At 43.2% G+C, this 16,044-nt stretch overlaps 1 non-coding gene and 2 pseudogenes across 1 annotated transcript; 1 reads left to right on the top strand and 2 right to left on the bottom strand.

Moving 5' to 3' along the window:
* Window positions 1-1,608: 1,608 nt before the first annotated feature.
* On the bottom strand, window positions 1,609-1,749 carry LOC135273552 (U4 spliceosomal RNA). Its single transcript, XR_010341331.1, has one exon. It is a non-coding gene; the product is annotated as a U4 spliceosomal RNA (small nuclear RNA).
* Window positions 1,750-2,695: 946 nt separating this feature from the next.
* On the bottom strand, window positions 2,696-3,819 carry LOC110568974 (glyceraldehyde-3-phosphate dehydrogenase-like; annotated as a pseudogene).
* A 3,590-nt stretch (window positions 3,820-7,409) lies between these two features.
* On the top strand, window positions 7,410-14,731 carry LOC105721671 (3 beta-hydroxysteroid dehydrogenase/Delta 5-->4-isomerase type 1-like; annotated as a pseudogene).
* Window positions 14,732-16,044: the final 1,313 nt, after the last annotated feature.

Here is a 16,044-nt window from a genome sequence, read left to right as displayed (position 1 = left end):
CACTAGAAATTTGCGTTAACTTATAATTCCACAACTCACATGCCCGCCTCCCCACGTCTTCACCAACATTTAGTAACTTGAGTTATTTTAATATTTGCTAAACTACTTGTAGCTTTCATACTGGGTTCAATGAAGGGTTTATGTCCTTTGTGATGCAAGAGAAATCCCCACGGAAAAAGTTGGAAGTATGACAATCTATCTTTTTTTTTTCCTTAAACATTGGAATTTCAAGAGCGCTTGCATCAGCATAAAGTTTGATTTAATCTGAAGACTCAACTGGAGAAAGATCTACTTTAACACTCCCTTGCAGAGTTGTTGGAAGATTCGGTTCTTGGAAGGTTATTAAACTGAAAACCTCAATTCCCCTTTGATTGTTGGATGCCTTCAGTTCCTTGCTATATTATCTTCTGCAGCATGGGAACTTGCATCACCAAAGCCAATGAGAAAGTGGAAGTGTAAAAGCAAGATGGAAGCCACAATACTTTCTAACCTAATCATGGAACTAACATTTCATCATTTTTGTCATATTATACTGGTTAAAAGCAAGTTATTCGTTTCAGCCCACATACAAGGGAATGAATTCCAGGAGGTAGAGATCACTGGAGTCACCTTAGAGGCTGGCTACCATACCATCATTGTCACACTCCAGAGCACCCGGTTAAATGGTATCTATGTGACCTAACCCCCAAGATAATTAGCAGACATAGTAATAAGTAGAAGATGGAAATGAGATTTGCTAAAGCCTTCTCCTTCCTCACTTAGAAGGCCTTCTGGGAAAGACAGCCATGTTAAACTGAAAGCTCTGCTCCCAGCTCTCTCTGTATAATGGAGAGAATCACCCATTCTTTACTTCTGACAGCGTGATCTTCAATACACTTCAAATACCTGGGAACCTACTCATATCCATCCTCTGAATGGGAAGAAAATTGCTTCTCCTTGGCAAACAGCTTTGGCCTGGGCAATGGTCACAGCCTGTCATTAATACAGGAAACTTTCTGGTATTTTCATTTTTGTGGTCATGGTTCTCTTTATTTTCATCCATGTACTAGTCTATAAGCACTAAGTTTCAAAAGCACTAAGACATTCTAGAGTCCTTGATCACTCATCCTTCTGTTTATTCAATAAAATGTATTGTTTCTATTATGTGTCAGATGTTGTGCAAATTCTTACAGTAATAAAAAGATGTATGACACATAGACACTTTGTTTAGTCAAACGCTCAACAATGCTTGAACATCTACTCTGTACAAGGTGCTAAAAAACAATAAAGGAGTAGTCCAGTTTACGACAACAGAACAAAAACAAACTCTGGACTCCTCTGGCTGTAACACCTTTTTATTGAGATCTTCATGGCACAACTTCTTGAACAGGTGTTGTTTTTAATAGTCACCCTCTTCACATTTTACTTCTGTTCCTCAACACAAAAATGAATTTTGTGTTGGACTTTCCAGTTGAATTTTCAACCCAACTGTTCATGGAAATTGCTGTTACCAAATTACTTATGATGTTGCCAAAACCAGTGATCAATTATCTTCCTAATGCATTTCATATGTCACCAGCATCCAACATAGTGAACCACACTCTTCTTTTTTTATATATTTTAATTCAGTCTCCATAGAGACTGTCAAAAATTGCCAATGCCAATTATATTTCAAGTTGTCATGGCGGGGTATTGGGAAAAGTTTTCAATTAACAATAATCGCGCCTCGGATAAACCTCATTGGCTACGATACTGCCACTGCGCAAAGCTACACACTCTTCTTGAAATACTTTCTTCACTTGACTTTTACAATGCCATCCCCTGCTTATTTTCCTCCTGCCTGCTACCTACTCCTACTCAGTATCTTTAGCTGGCCCCTCCTCTTCTGTTCAAACTCTAAATGTTGATATATCTGTTCCAGGATTCAGTCCAGAAACTTTTCCTTTTATCCTTGAATATTCTTACCCTAGCTTATTTTATCTAGTCCTGTGCTTTTAAAAATTATTTTATGCTACTCATGTCCAAGTTGACCTCTCCAGGACTATAGCACAAGGGGTATAATTTTCCCAAAGTAACCCAGAAGTTTAATAAGCTGGTCAAGAAGTGGGATTTCCCTTTTCCCAGCATGCGGGACTGTACCTAGTATAGCTCCATGCAGAATGGGTGGCTTTCTCCCCTAAGAAAGGGAAACCCTTTGCACGAGCCCCCAAAACTCTAGGTTCTGGGCAGTTTATTTTCCCAGATAATGTTGTGAACAGCTGGCACCTAATCTAGACGGTTTCACATCAACAGCCTGTGTGTTCCTCCATTGATAAAGCTGTGTCCTTGTGCTTGCATGATAAAAAATTATAGTAAGAGAGATTAGTCTTCCTACACTGAAATGCAGACTCACATTGTGAGCCCAGCAATTTCCTGACCATTTATGCATCCGTGTGAAGTAGGAGGATGGGGAAATCATGCCATCTATTATTTTGCTGATCAGTGATCTTTGTGTTTTCCTAATACAGCATTTTTTTGGTCTGAGTGCAGAAGACATTACTGATGGTACACAACAGGGTGGGGCTCCCTAGGCCTCTTCCTCTTCAGGAGGTCTGCATGGAAACTGTGAGGAGAAAGATTCTCAGTGTAGGGGAGATGAGTGTGATAGGAACTCCCCAGTAGCTGAGGGCCTCTCTTTTCCTCTCATGGTCTCACTGAGGCTGGTGGTCCAGGGGTCTTACTCCTTGAACACCAAGTGGGCAATGAGGTCAACCAACCTGTTGCTATAGCCAAATTCATTGTCAAAGCAGAAAACGTGCTTGAGAAAGTGGTCATTGAGGGCAATGCCAGACCCACAATCGAAGGTGGAAGAATGCATGTCACTGTTAAAGTTGGAGAAGACAACCTGGTGCTCAGTGTAGCCCAGGATGCCCTTGAAGTGGCCCTTCTTGAAGTCAACATATTTGACAGGATTTATGGATGTCAAGTCAGGTCCACAACCAACATGTTGGCAGTGGGGACATGAAAGAGCATGCCAGTGAGCTTCCTGTTCAGCTCAGGGATGACACTGCCCATAGCCTTGGCAGTGCCAGGAGATTCAGGGATGACATTCTGGAAAGCCCCGTGACTATCATAGCATAGTTACCAAGAGGGGCTATCCATAGTCTTCTGAGTGGCAGTGATGGCGTGGACTGTGGCCATGAGTCCTTCCATGACACCAAAGTTGTCATGGATGACCTTGGCCAGGGACACTAAGCAGTTAGTGGTACAGGTGGCATTGCTGATGATCTTGAGGCTGTTGTCATACTTCTCACGGTGCAGGCACATCACAGATACGGGGGCATCAGCAGAGAGGCGGAGATAACGGCCCTTTTGGCTCCCCACTGCAAGTAAGCCCCAGTCTTCTCTACAATGGTGAAAACACCGGTGGACTCCGTGACATATTCAGAGCCAGCGTGGCCCTATTTGATTCTGGTGGGATCTAGATTTTGGAAGACTGTGGTGAAATTTGTATTGATGACAAGCTTCCTGTTTTCAGCCTTGACGGTGCCATGGAATTTGCCATGAGTGGAATCATACTGGAACATGTAGACCATGCAGTTGAGGTCAATGTAGGGGTCATTGATGGCCACAATATCCACTTTAACAGAGTTAAAAGCAGCCCTGGTGACCAGGTGCCCAATATGGCCAAGTCCATTGACTCCAGGCTTCACCTTCACTGTGGTGTCTCAGAGATGCAGCTGGTGCTGAAAAGGAGATATGGCTATCTGTTGAACAGGAGAAGCAGAAAGCTATGGATATTATTTAACCCATAAATATGATATTGAGAAATTCTTGTAAACTCTGATGCCAGTAGGTCATGACTCAGATGGGCATTGCTTGACACAGCATGCTGACATTCCCTGAGTATGTGGACAATTCAATTGTCTCAGTATCACTTGCTTAAAAGAGTAGCCTTCTCCCTCATTGAACTTACTTTTGTCAAATCAACTGGCCATATGATTTTGGCCATTAACTCACACATAAGTAAAAATTCCCTCAAAATGGATTACAGGCCTAAATTTAAAGGCTAAACTATACACCTCTTAGGAGAAAACATAGATTAACATACTTAGGAACTTGAGTTAGACAAAATCCCAGCGTTTCCTGGTAGAATAAAAAAAAGTTGAAATATGAGGCATGATCAAAACCAAAACTATTTGCATTTAAAAATACATCAATAAGAAAATGAAAATATAACCCGGAGACTGAGAAAAAAATTTTAAATCATATATTTGATGAAAGATTTGTATCCAGAATATAAAATACACTGACAACTAAACAGTAAAAAGATAAATAAATCAATTTTAAAGTGGACAAAATATTTGAATAGCCATTGCACCAAAAAGGTGTAGGAATGGTCAAAAAAGCACATGAAAAGATTGTCAGCATCATCAGTCAGCAGGGAAATGCAAATCAAAACTAGAATGAGACACCATTTCTTACCCACTTAAATGCTACAATAAAAAAGAAAGAGAATAACAATTGGGGAAGTGAAAAAACAATGATATGAAAGATTGAAATACTCATGCATTGTTGATGAGACATGCAGCCACACTGGAAAACAGTTTTGCAGTTCTTAAAATGTTAAAGATACATTTACCACATGACCTAGCACTTTCACTCCCAGCTGTCCACCTCAAAGAAAAAAAACCTATGTCCACACAAAACATGAATGTGAATATTCATAGCAGCTTTATTCATAATAGTCCATAAAGTGGAAACGCATCAAATATCTATCCACTGATGAAAGAATAAACAAATGGGAGTAATCTATACAATTTAATAGGATTTGGCACCTAAAACATCTAAAATATTGATACGTGTTACAACATAGATGAAGCACAAAAGTGTATTAAGCTAAGTGGAAAAAGACAGATACAAAAGACCACATATTGTATGATTCCATTTTTATGATATCCAGAAAAGACAAATCTGTAGTCGGTAAGTCAATTAGGGGTTGCCTGGAGCTGGAGAGTGAGAATAACGGGTGGTATTGATGAGCATGAGGGATTCCTTAGGAAAGATAGAAATGTTCCAAAACAAGATTGTGATGATGGCCACACAAGCCTAAAATTTTACCAAAAATTAATTGAACTGCACACTTAAAACAGGGGAATGTTATGATATGTCAATTGCACCTCAGTAAAGCTATATAAAAACAAAAGAATGTTAGTGGTGTGGCCCCCAAGCAGTCTTGCCCTTTGTTTTATTTCTTGCTTTCTTTAGTGTTTACATTTATTAGCTCCACTCAGCGACTCTAAGAGACACTGGCTGAAATCTACCAGCCTCCAGAACTCTCAACAGCTGAAGGAATGAACAACCCCATCCTGATGGTGATGGGGATTGGTAAGGTGCACTCCAGCATCTGCTACAGCAGGCAAAGGCATGGAATGCACCTGAGTGGTCTCAGGTAGTGCTCCACACATCTCAGCAAGACCCAGGGCCTGCAGCTAGTTCTGATAGCTTCAGAGAACAAGCTGCTGCATCCCAGGGCACAGGGCCAACCCTTCCTAGGCAGGTGTGTTTGAAGCACTGGTAGTAAGGTCCCAAGTAGAAGGTGAATGTCTACAACACGTGAGGAAAGCAAGACCCACAGTGGGGTTTCAAACCAAATTATTTGTAGAGTATTACTTCCAGCAACTTCAGAAAGCATTCTTTTCCAGTGCTTGTGGCATGTTCACCAACATAGAACATACTCTGCACCAGAAAACAAGTCTCAATGAATATCAAAATCAAAATCATACAGAGCATATGCTCTGGTCACAGTAGTATTTAATTAGAAATGCATAACAATAAGATATCTAGAAAATCCCCAGCTTTAGAAAAGAAGCAACATGCTTCTGATTAACACTTGGGTCAAAGAAGAAATCACAAGGAAATATTTTAAACAACATTCACTGAATGATGACAGCCCAGCATTAAAATGTTTGATACAGCTAACATAGTGTTTAGAGAGAAATTTACAACTTTAAATGCTTATAGTTGAAATGAGCAAAGGAGTAAAGTCAATTATCTATGGTTTTGTTCTAAGAATCCTGAAAAAGAAGAGGAAAATAAATCCAAAGTTAATAAATGTCAGCCAATAATAAAAATCATGAAAATAATGAAACAGAAAAATGAACAAACAATAGAGACAATCAATGGTCAATTTTTCTTCACTTTCCATGCGCAATATCTATGAGGTAAATTGGGGGAAGGGCAGCGAGTTAACAGGGAACAAGCAGAAAAATCTTTCTGGAGTGAAGGAAATAATCTGTATCTTCTTTTGGGTGATATTTAAGTGGGAAAATATGATTGTCAAGGTTCACTGACATTGAACACTTCAGATCTGGGCATTTTAATGCATATAAATTACATCTTGATTTTTCAAAATAGAGGAAAGTGTCTTGGGGGGTTTATGGCGGTGATATTTGGGCAGTTCTGCGGCATAAGCTTCAAAAGCACTTACAGCATCTTCAGTTCAGGAATTGACTGAGAATGGTTTTTCAGACAAAAATGTGGGATAAGTTCAAACATCTACAATAAGAGTCACTGGGGCATACAACCACAAATCCCCACTTTTGTGGTACAGGCCGTATCATTAAGTGGTTACCACTAGATAGCTTTCCTTCAATGATGTTCTTCATCTAAGAACCCAGAGCTCTCCAGGGGAAAATGGCAATTGAGGTTTTGAATATATTGAGTAGGAAAGAAAGTCATCTCCATAAAACTTAGTGATTAGAGCTGTCACCATTGCAAATTTCTAAACTTTGTAAGACAGCAGCAACATTTCAAATGATATTCTGAGAGAGGAGATAATGCGCGAACGTGGATTTCCCTCCAGATGCATTTATTGCATAAGAACAAAATTCACGTTTCACTTGGAGATTTCTCCCAGTCTAGTTTAAGATCACAGACTGTGGGTCCCAGACAGCTGGTAACCACTGACCAGTGTCCTGTTAAGGCTAAACCCAGTGCAGCCTTAAGATCGGATTTCTCCTACTGTACCTGGGAGGAACGACAGATATAACCTAAAGGCCACTATTCTTAGGAAAGGGATGCTGCAGGAGGAGAGAGGAATGAGTATGTGGCCTGAGTTCCAAGCGATACAAGCTGGGCCAGAAGCAACAGTGCATAACGTTTCAGACCTGTCACAGGGTACGAGGTGACCAGTACTCCCACTCTTCTGTCCAGCTTTTAACAATCTAACAAAAGGTTAGAGCTTTTTCATTGTTTTTCAACTATCAATAGCAGTAGCGGGGACATGGAATTTTTGCAAAATATGGGGTGGAGGAAAATAGGGGCATCTGTGTGAGTGTACAATCATTTGACCACTCTTCTTAGCCCTCTTCAGGGTCACCCTAGAATCAGATCTGCTTCCCAGCATCTTCTGTTACCTGGTGAGTGTTTCCTGCTACTTTGGATTGATCATGATGGGCTGAAGTTGCCTTGTGACAGGAGCAGGAGGGTTTCTGGATCAGTTTCATCTACCTGCTGGTAGAGGAGAAGGCTCTGAAGAAGAGCAGAGCCTTGGAAAAGGCCTTCAGATCAGAATTGAGGGAGGAATTTTCCAGTAAGTAAACTTGAGTCATGGGTGTGTGGTTCCATCGTAAACACTGCATGCATGTGGGAAGGTGGATTTTGGCTAGCGAGCTACGGAAAGTTGTAGCCAAATGAAAGCCAATCCCACATCCACAGTCATCAAAAAAGAAATATTAAATAGTATAAAAAGGCATACTGGGAAAAATACCAAATTGGATGTCTGGAGACTGGATTCTGGCCCTGACCCAGAACTTGAGAGGCAGCCACCCCAGCCTCTATGCCTTTTATCTTCTCATCTAGAAAATCCCACATCATTTCTCTGTCTTGTCTACAACTCATTTATATTCTGAAGCTTTTTGTCTTGGCAATTGCTATGCAACATTCACAAAAAACACCATTAACCTGGAGACCTCACCAGTGAGTCCCTGTCTCTCTAGACTGCCTCAGGCTTTGTTTTATTTTGTAGCATCCTTAGCATCTTTAGCGAAGACAAAATAAAAAGAAATAGAAAAAAATGATGAGTGTGTAAGTGTGTGTATGTGTGTGTGTAAGAGAGAGGGAAAGAAATGAGGGGGAGACAGAATCACAGAGAGAGAATGAAAAGAGAATTAATGAGAAAGATAGAGTGAGAGAGAGAGAGAGAGAGCATCAGTGAGAGGCAAGAGCATGCACACATGCACAGCACAGAGCAGAGACAGAGTAAGAGGCAGTATGGGGCAAGGCACGCCGCATCTACATTTTGCATATGCCTTTTTTTTTAACCATTTGTCTCTGTTACCATCACTATAAGTTGACTACAGAATCTGAAGTAGCAACTCCTTGTGCCAACAAACCCATGAGGGAGTTAGAAGAGGGGTCACATCCAACTGGACAATTAACCCATCAAAGTGCAGAAACATAAAGTGTCTTGCCAAGAACATCTGATGAATGTGTAGCAGAGCTCAGACCAGAGCTTCATCCAGAGTCTTCATCACTTGGCCCCAGAGCTGATGCTTGGCAGAGTGGGTCTTCAGTCTCTTCCTTTGCTTCCCTGTGTGCCCCGGACTAATTCCCTGTCATCCTCCCCAACCCACAGGATTGGGGGGACTGTGTTTCTACATGTGGGCTCTGGCTGGCCAGAGGGTCCTGCCCTGCACACAAAGAAGCCCCCCATTGACAGCACTCCGGGACCACACCTGACACTCCATTCTTCTTTCACTCTTCTCTGACCTCTTCAAATGTCCGATTTCCTCCACTCTCTGTTTTAATGGTGTCTTTGATAACAAATATTAACACAGGACCAATATTAAATGTTCGTAATCCTTGTGTCTCAGCAATATTTGCAATCTAACATCCGACACCGGGAAAAAAGCAATGCTCAGCCTAGAGGAACAGTTCTATGGTGAAAATGCAGGGGGCATAATGGATGGGCAGGGTCTGTATGAAGATAAAACAGAGAATCCTTTCAGTGTTCTTTCTCTGCCGGGCACTGTATAAAGGTTTTGCATGTGCTGACTCATGACTCCTCATAACAACCCTATGAGATCAGTAATATTATCATCCGTATTTCTTACAGATGAGGAGACAGACAGAGAGGTTAATCATCTTGTCCAAGGTCCCACAGTTATATTATGGCAAAGCTGGATTTGAACCCAGGCAGTCTAGTGCCGCATCTGTGCTCTTAAGCAGTACTTTGTCTAGCAGCTTCTCTAGACCCCCTCTAGCTCAACTCACACCATATAAGCAACTGCATTTAGTCTACATAAAACACTTGCCGAGTCCACAGTGCCTTGGACAAAGAGGGAGCTATGGCTTCATCAACAAAATCCCCTTTCCTGGTCCCTCTAGATCCCCATGAACTCACTGGGGAAGAGCCATTTTCTCTCTGCTGTGGGCTTCTTCTGCTCTGAAATAGCAATTCCTTTGAGCCAGTCTGTCTGAAGTCAGCAGCAAAGGAGAAGCAGAGGAACGGAGCAGGAAGGGCAGAGGTGGAAATACAACCAGAGAAAATTCCACTCGCAGGCTGTCACCCACCTCCTCCCCAGCAGCCTCTTCCCTGCCTCCCCTACTGCAGGGCCTTCCTGGAGTTCCCTGACAATGGAAGGGGCTGGGAATAGACAAAACATGGCAGAGGCATCGGGAGAGCAAATGGTCCCACCTGTACCCCAGGAAGGAATTTCTCCAGCCTTGAATTTTTCACTCTGAGTTTTACTCTCACAGTTCTTTGTCCTTGGTTGCCAATTTCAGTTAAACCAGCTTATTCTTACTCTTTCTCAGAAAAGTTGATTCTAAATGGCCAGTCCCGTACTTGGGGTACAGGGTAAAAGGATGGCAGGTGGACTGGTGGGTTTGAGACTTCAGTAGAAGCCTGACCTTAGATCTGTCCTTAACCTCTCTGAGCCTCAGTTTCCTCACCAATAAAGTGGGACTCGGATACCTACCTCACGAGAGAGCTGTAAAAGGAAATAAGCGAGCTGTGAGTCGTATGCGGATAATAAAGCACAAACAAGTGTAGAGTATTTATCCGAGCTCCATGTAGGACAGTGTTCATTGTGTGAGTTAATTCCAGATGACAGCTTTACTGGCAGCATCACTTCTTGTAGATTTCAGAGGAGCCTGAAGACATTGATATTATAACCAATGCCTCTCGCTAGACGGCTGGGATGTTAGTTCATCGGCGGCTAACTCATTGTCAGCATTACTATCTGCTTTTGATGCTATTTGATAAGAGTTTTCGATGAAATTCATCATTTAAGCCCATATGCAATTCCTGAGTAATGGCTCCACTCTCCTCCCAGTTGCCCAAGCAGGAGACCGTAGGGGTGATTTTGTCTTCTTTTCCTCTCAGCCCAGATTCAATAAGTACCAGCACCTTCAAGCTAAGATCTGAAATTCAAAGCTGGTGTATCCCTCCCCTCCTCTGCTTCCACTGCTGGACCTGGCTCCAGTCCTCATCTAAACTTTGTCACAGATACTCTGATCAATCTCTTTATCACCTTGCTTTCTCATATCCCCCATACCTGTCCATTTCATATTCTCATGCCAAAGTTAACTTCCTACATCACAACTCTGCTTCTGTTTCTCTTTCATGGCTGTTGTTGTTGTTTTGAGACAGCATTTTGCTCTGCCACCCAGGCTGGAGTACAGAGGCGTAATCTTGGCTCACTGCCGCCTTCACCTCCTGGGCTCCATCCATCCTCCTACCTCAGCCTCCTGAGTAGAGACCACCATGCCCGGACTGTTTCTCTATTTCTTTTACATATAAATAATAGGTTTTCTTTGATATGGTGTTAGAGACCCAAAATCATAATTCCTGGTTATGTACAGAATTAAGTTAAAATATTTTCCTCTTATATGCCACTCTTCACAATAACCCTACTCTCCTTAAGAAATTTGATGAGCTTCTCATGGCTCTAGCAATGCTTATATTCCAGGCACACCTGACAACTCCTTGCTCAGATTGCTTTTCTGGAATGAGATGAGGTAGAAACAAATATTTGCTCTTTCCCAATCAACTGCTAAACACGCTGATTTATGAGTCTTTGTTTATTTGTTCCTTTTAGGGAATGTACACACTCTCTACTCTAACACTCCAACTCTAACCATCCTTGAACACCTATGAAACGTCATCTTTATCAGAAAACTTCCCAGCCAGATCCAGAAGCCTTTGCAATGACCTGACTCAAGTTCACACAAAGCTCCAGAACAAGACCAAGCTGGGGGTTTTAGAAGGAGACATTCTGGATGAGTCATGCCTTAAGAGAGCCTACTAGGACATCACGGTTGTCACCCACACTGCCTCTATCACTGACGTCTTCAGTGTCACTCACAGGCTCTCACGAACGTCAATGTGAAAGGTAGAGAAGCCTGGGGAGGAGATGGAGCAATGTGGAAAAAACGAGAATCAGAAAAAAAAACAGGATGGAAATAGAAGTTTCTCCACTGAACAGCTGCTGTTCTCTGAGCCAAGTGCCTTTGCGGATCACTACTGACTAAGGAATTCAAGACTGCTCACCTTAGTTTTTTTTTATTTTTTGAGACGGAGTCTTGCTCTGTCGCCAGGCTGGAGCGCAGTGGCACAATCTCGGTTCACTGCAACCTCCGCCTCCTGGCTTCAACCGGTTCTTCTGCCTCAGCCTCCGGAGTAGCTGGGATCACAGGCGCGCACCACCATTCCCGGCTAATTTTTTGTATTTTTAGTAGAAACGGGGTTTCACCGTGTTGGCCAGGATGGTCTTGATCTCTTGACCTTGTGATCCGCCCGCCTCGGCCTCCCAAAGTTCTGGGATTACAGGCGTGAGCCACAGCGCCCAGCCTAGTTTTTAGATTATAAAACTAGGGCTGAGAGATGGCAAGTGACTTGTCCAAGGCCCCACAGGTAAGGAAGTAACTAGGAGAGTTAGACTTTAAGCTCACTCCTGTGTGACTGCAAAGGCTGTGGATGCTCTTTCTAATGTGGCTCCAATAAAGAGAAACTAAACTCCAACTTCAGACTCTTGATATCAAGTCACCACTTGCCTCCCAGTGCAAAACTCAGACCTTCCAGGTGCCACCATAGTCATCATTTTGAGCCTTGTGTGCAGGCTGATGAGAACCTTCAGAGCCCTCCTGCCCATATGAAAGATGAAGTCCTCTCAGGGGAACTGGCACAGCTGGTTCACAGAGATCTGTCAGGACAGAGTCACCCAGCACACGCCTTCCCACAGTATTTTCTGAACAATAAGAGTTTCCCAGGATACAGAATAGGATCTCTCCAGCTCACCACAGGGCCTGCGACTACGGAGCCGTTTTCAGCCAGGTGCCCAAAGTGCAACCTCACTCCACTCTCATCCCTTAAATGCTTGGTGGTCTTCCCGAATTGTGGCTTCCAACCTACTTTAAATTCAGACACATTGGCTTAGGGAATCTTGCCATGTAGTCTCACCCTCTGATTCCCGGAGCCCAGTCTCTTCAGCACCACAGCACCACAACCTCTGACCTGGCCCTCCACATTCAGTCTACTTGAACTCCTTTTCTAAAGCAACCAACTGCTTTGGGGTCTCCAGCACCATCTCAAAAAAAAAAATCCTTTCCAGTTTCTACTTACCCACAACCTCTAAGTACCCCTACAGTGCAAAGTAACCAGTTTTTCGTCTTAATTCTTATTCTGCACAGTTCCCAACAACAGGGGATATGGAATGACGGGGAAGTGTCAGAGACATCTGTTTCCTAAAACCATTATCACTCCCAGGCTTGGAAAATACTTCACAATCTTGGTCAGTTCCCCCTTGAAGGTAAACTAACTCCATATTTTGTCTACCACTAGATTAATTTTTGAAAAGATGAGGCTGTCTCTCCAGAAATGCAAATTGCACAGAGACTTTATAAGGCGCCAAGAATACAAAATAAGTAAATAAAAATGATCCTTTGCCCAGGAAATTCCTTCGTTCTTCAGGGGAAGGCACTCTGGATACCTACAGGAGCTTTGCTTCCACACAGCTCAGGGGATGCTGCAAAGGTCCTCCCAGTGCAGGTGTTACCAGCAGAGGGCGCACTCCCTCCCCAGTCCTCAACAAGGCTCCACGTGAAATGTCAGGGCAGGGTTTGGAATACTAAGTAGAAAGGTTTATCACCCCTGCCCTTTACATAACTGGGTAAACAGAGTCACAACCAGAATTAGAAGCAGCTTGCCCAGGGAACACACAATCAGAAGAAGTGTGTGTGGGTATATAGAATCTCCCCAAACCCACTATTTGTTCACTGACTCCAGGGATGGTCCTTGAGAAAACGTTTTATTAGTCTTCAACAAAATGAGAAAAATACCAGCAATTGCATGTATTAAGAGTGTATATTGCCCACATACAACTGTGAATGTGTGTGTGTGTTGTGAATTCCTCCACTGCCCTTTTGTACCTAAAGACTGGGACTGTCCATATATTCTCAGAGTATAGCCCCCTGATTTTTTTAGATTTTGAATGATCTGTCTTTAATGGTATCAATGAAAAATCCTAATTTTTCAATTCCCTCCCTTCCTTCCTTCCTTCCTTCCCCTTCCTTCCTTCCTTCCTTCCTTCCTTTCTTCTTTCCTTCCTTCCTTTTCTCCTTCCTTCCTCCTTTACTTGGCAAAATATAAAGTGATAACCCTAGGTCCCTTTCCAAAATTAAAATACACACACACACACACACACACACACACACGCACACACACACAAGTCCATGAAACCCAAAAGTCTAGAAATTCTGCCTCTCTAGAACCCAAATGTTCATTTATTTTTATGTTTTCCCCATGGCTATAGCCTGGCTCAATCTCAGCCAGAGCCACAGAAGAATGCACCCCAAGTGTATTATAAGCACTGCACTTGGGAGTGGGGCACGTGGATTTATGCACGTGGTTGGGGCCCCTTAGGGGTATTTCCTGACATTGACAGCTTGCTCTTCATGGGCAGGTAATGAAATCCTGTTGGGAACCTGTGTCCAAGCCAGTGTGCCAGGCTTCATCCACACCAGCATCATACAGGTAGCCGGGCCCAACTCCTACAATGACATCATCCAGAATGGCCACCAACAAGACCCTTTGGAAAGCACATGGTCTGCTCCATACCCATAGAGTAAAAAGCTTGCTGAGAAGGCTGTGCTGACAGCTAATGGGTGGACTCTGTAAAACAGTGGTATTTTGTACACTTGTGCCTTAAAGGCCCATGTATATCTATGGGAATGAAGCCCAGTTCTTTCTGCCATTACAAATAAGGCCCCATTACAATGGGATCCTGTCAAGTGTCAGCAGGTTCTCCACAGTCGACACAGTGTATGTTGCAACATGGCCTGAGCCCACATTCTGGTCTTGTGGGCCCTACTAGTCCCCAAGAAGGCCCCATGCATCCGAGGACAGTTCTACTACATCTCAGATGACACACCTTACCAAAGCTATGATAGCCTTAATTACACCCTTAACAAAGAGTTTGGCCTCCGCCTTGATTCCAGATGGAGTCCTCCTTTAGCCCTGATATGCTGGATTGGTTTCCTGCTGGACATAGTGAGCTTCCTGCTCGGCCCAATTTATACCTGTCAACACCCCTTCAACTGCCACACAGTGACATTGACAAATAGCATGTTCATCTTCTCTTACAAGAAGGCTCAGCGAGATCTGGCGTATAAGCCGCCCTATAGCTGAGAGGAAGCTAAGCAGAAAATCATGGAGTGAGTTGGTTCTCTTGAGGACCAGCACAAGGAGACCCTGCCGTCTAAGACTTAGTGATTTTAGGATGAAAGACAAGTGCATGTGGGTCTTGTTAGGTGATGTCATCAAGCTCCACTTTCCTGGCTTCATACAGAAGGTGAAAAAGACACAAGCCCAGGTCCTACTGCCTCCTTTTCACACAATGGCCAAATTATTGTCTTCCTCTGGTCATCAAAAACTGTGCACTCACTGGTCCAGCCAAGAAGCTTTCTGTCCTAACCATATACCAGAGGACAGACAATGGGATTTGTAGTTACCAAATATCAGTGGCTAATTCTGAACAATTTGGGGTCTCTTTTAACTTGAGGGTCTCTCTTGACTACTAGAGCTTCTATTAAATGAGAAAGCATTTCTTTTTTTTAAAATCTCCTATTTCTTCACACAGTTCAGTGAAATGAACAATAAATGTTTTAATGCTTAACCTGGAGGGAGACATGGGTTATGTTATTACAGGCTTTCTTCCTTTCCCTTTGATTTTCATGTACCGTCATCTCCAATTTCAAAGAGTACCATGAATCCAGGGTTTGGGGGATGAGCAGAGCAGTAGGAAGATCAGGAAGGGTGAAGACTGAATAAGCTCTACTATGTTTCAGGCATGTATAAAATGACCTACATATGTCATTTATTACCTCACTTAATACTCATCAGAAACCTCTGAGGTGGGGCGACTATTTCCATCTTATTGGTGGGAAACTTGTTCACAGTCACCCTAACTGATTAGTGGCTAGGCCTGCTACCAGAGGGTCAGCCTTGAAAGTCCTTATCTTTTCACCAAATCATGCAGCCTGAACTTGTCTTGCCAGTGGTGCAGCCTAGCCCTGGAGCATGGGGCGCCATCCCTTGAGAGAGCCCCCACTCCCTTGCGTTACCTCCTTTTTGCCCAATCCCATGCCGGAGACTCTAGAACCCAGAAGAAGCCCTGAGGGGCACCTGAAAAGGTTTGCATGCCTTACCAAATGGCCCTGAGCAGGCGAGAGAGCTGCAAAAATGCACCCAGCCTCCACCAGCTTCAGTGCCAATTTCTTTGAAGGTCTCTGGAACACACATGGCTATATGAGCAATGGCCATTCTGGTTATTCATAACCCTGCTTTTCACCTTTTCAGATCACACAATGAAGCCATACTGTGGGTTCCTGGGCAAGTAAAGAGAAGAAGGGTGAGCTTCCCCTAAAATATACCTCCTATTCAGCTCAAAAAGTAGAAGTCTACTATCCCGCACCCCCAGATTTAACTGCCTCTCCCTTCTTTTTTATCCATCTTTCCTTTAAATCATATCCTTTCTTCCTTTATTCTTCCATCTCCTTGGCCTCTCCTTCCCTCCATCTCCC

This window comes from Aotus nancymaae, unplaced genomic scaffold (genome assembly GCF_030222135.1).
Source record: "Aotus nancymaae isolate 86718 unplaced genomic scaffold, 86718_ANA_hifiasm-v0.15.2.pri h1tg000007l, whole genome shotgun sequence".
In the NCBI taxonomy this organism is placed as follows: Eukaryota; Metazoa; Chordata; class Mammalia; order Primates; family Aotidae; genus Aotus; species Aotus nancymaae.
Note: the sequence above shows the minus strand (reverse complement) of the source record. Positions and strands in the feature narration are given on the sequence as shown.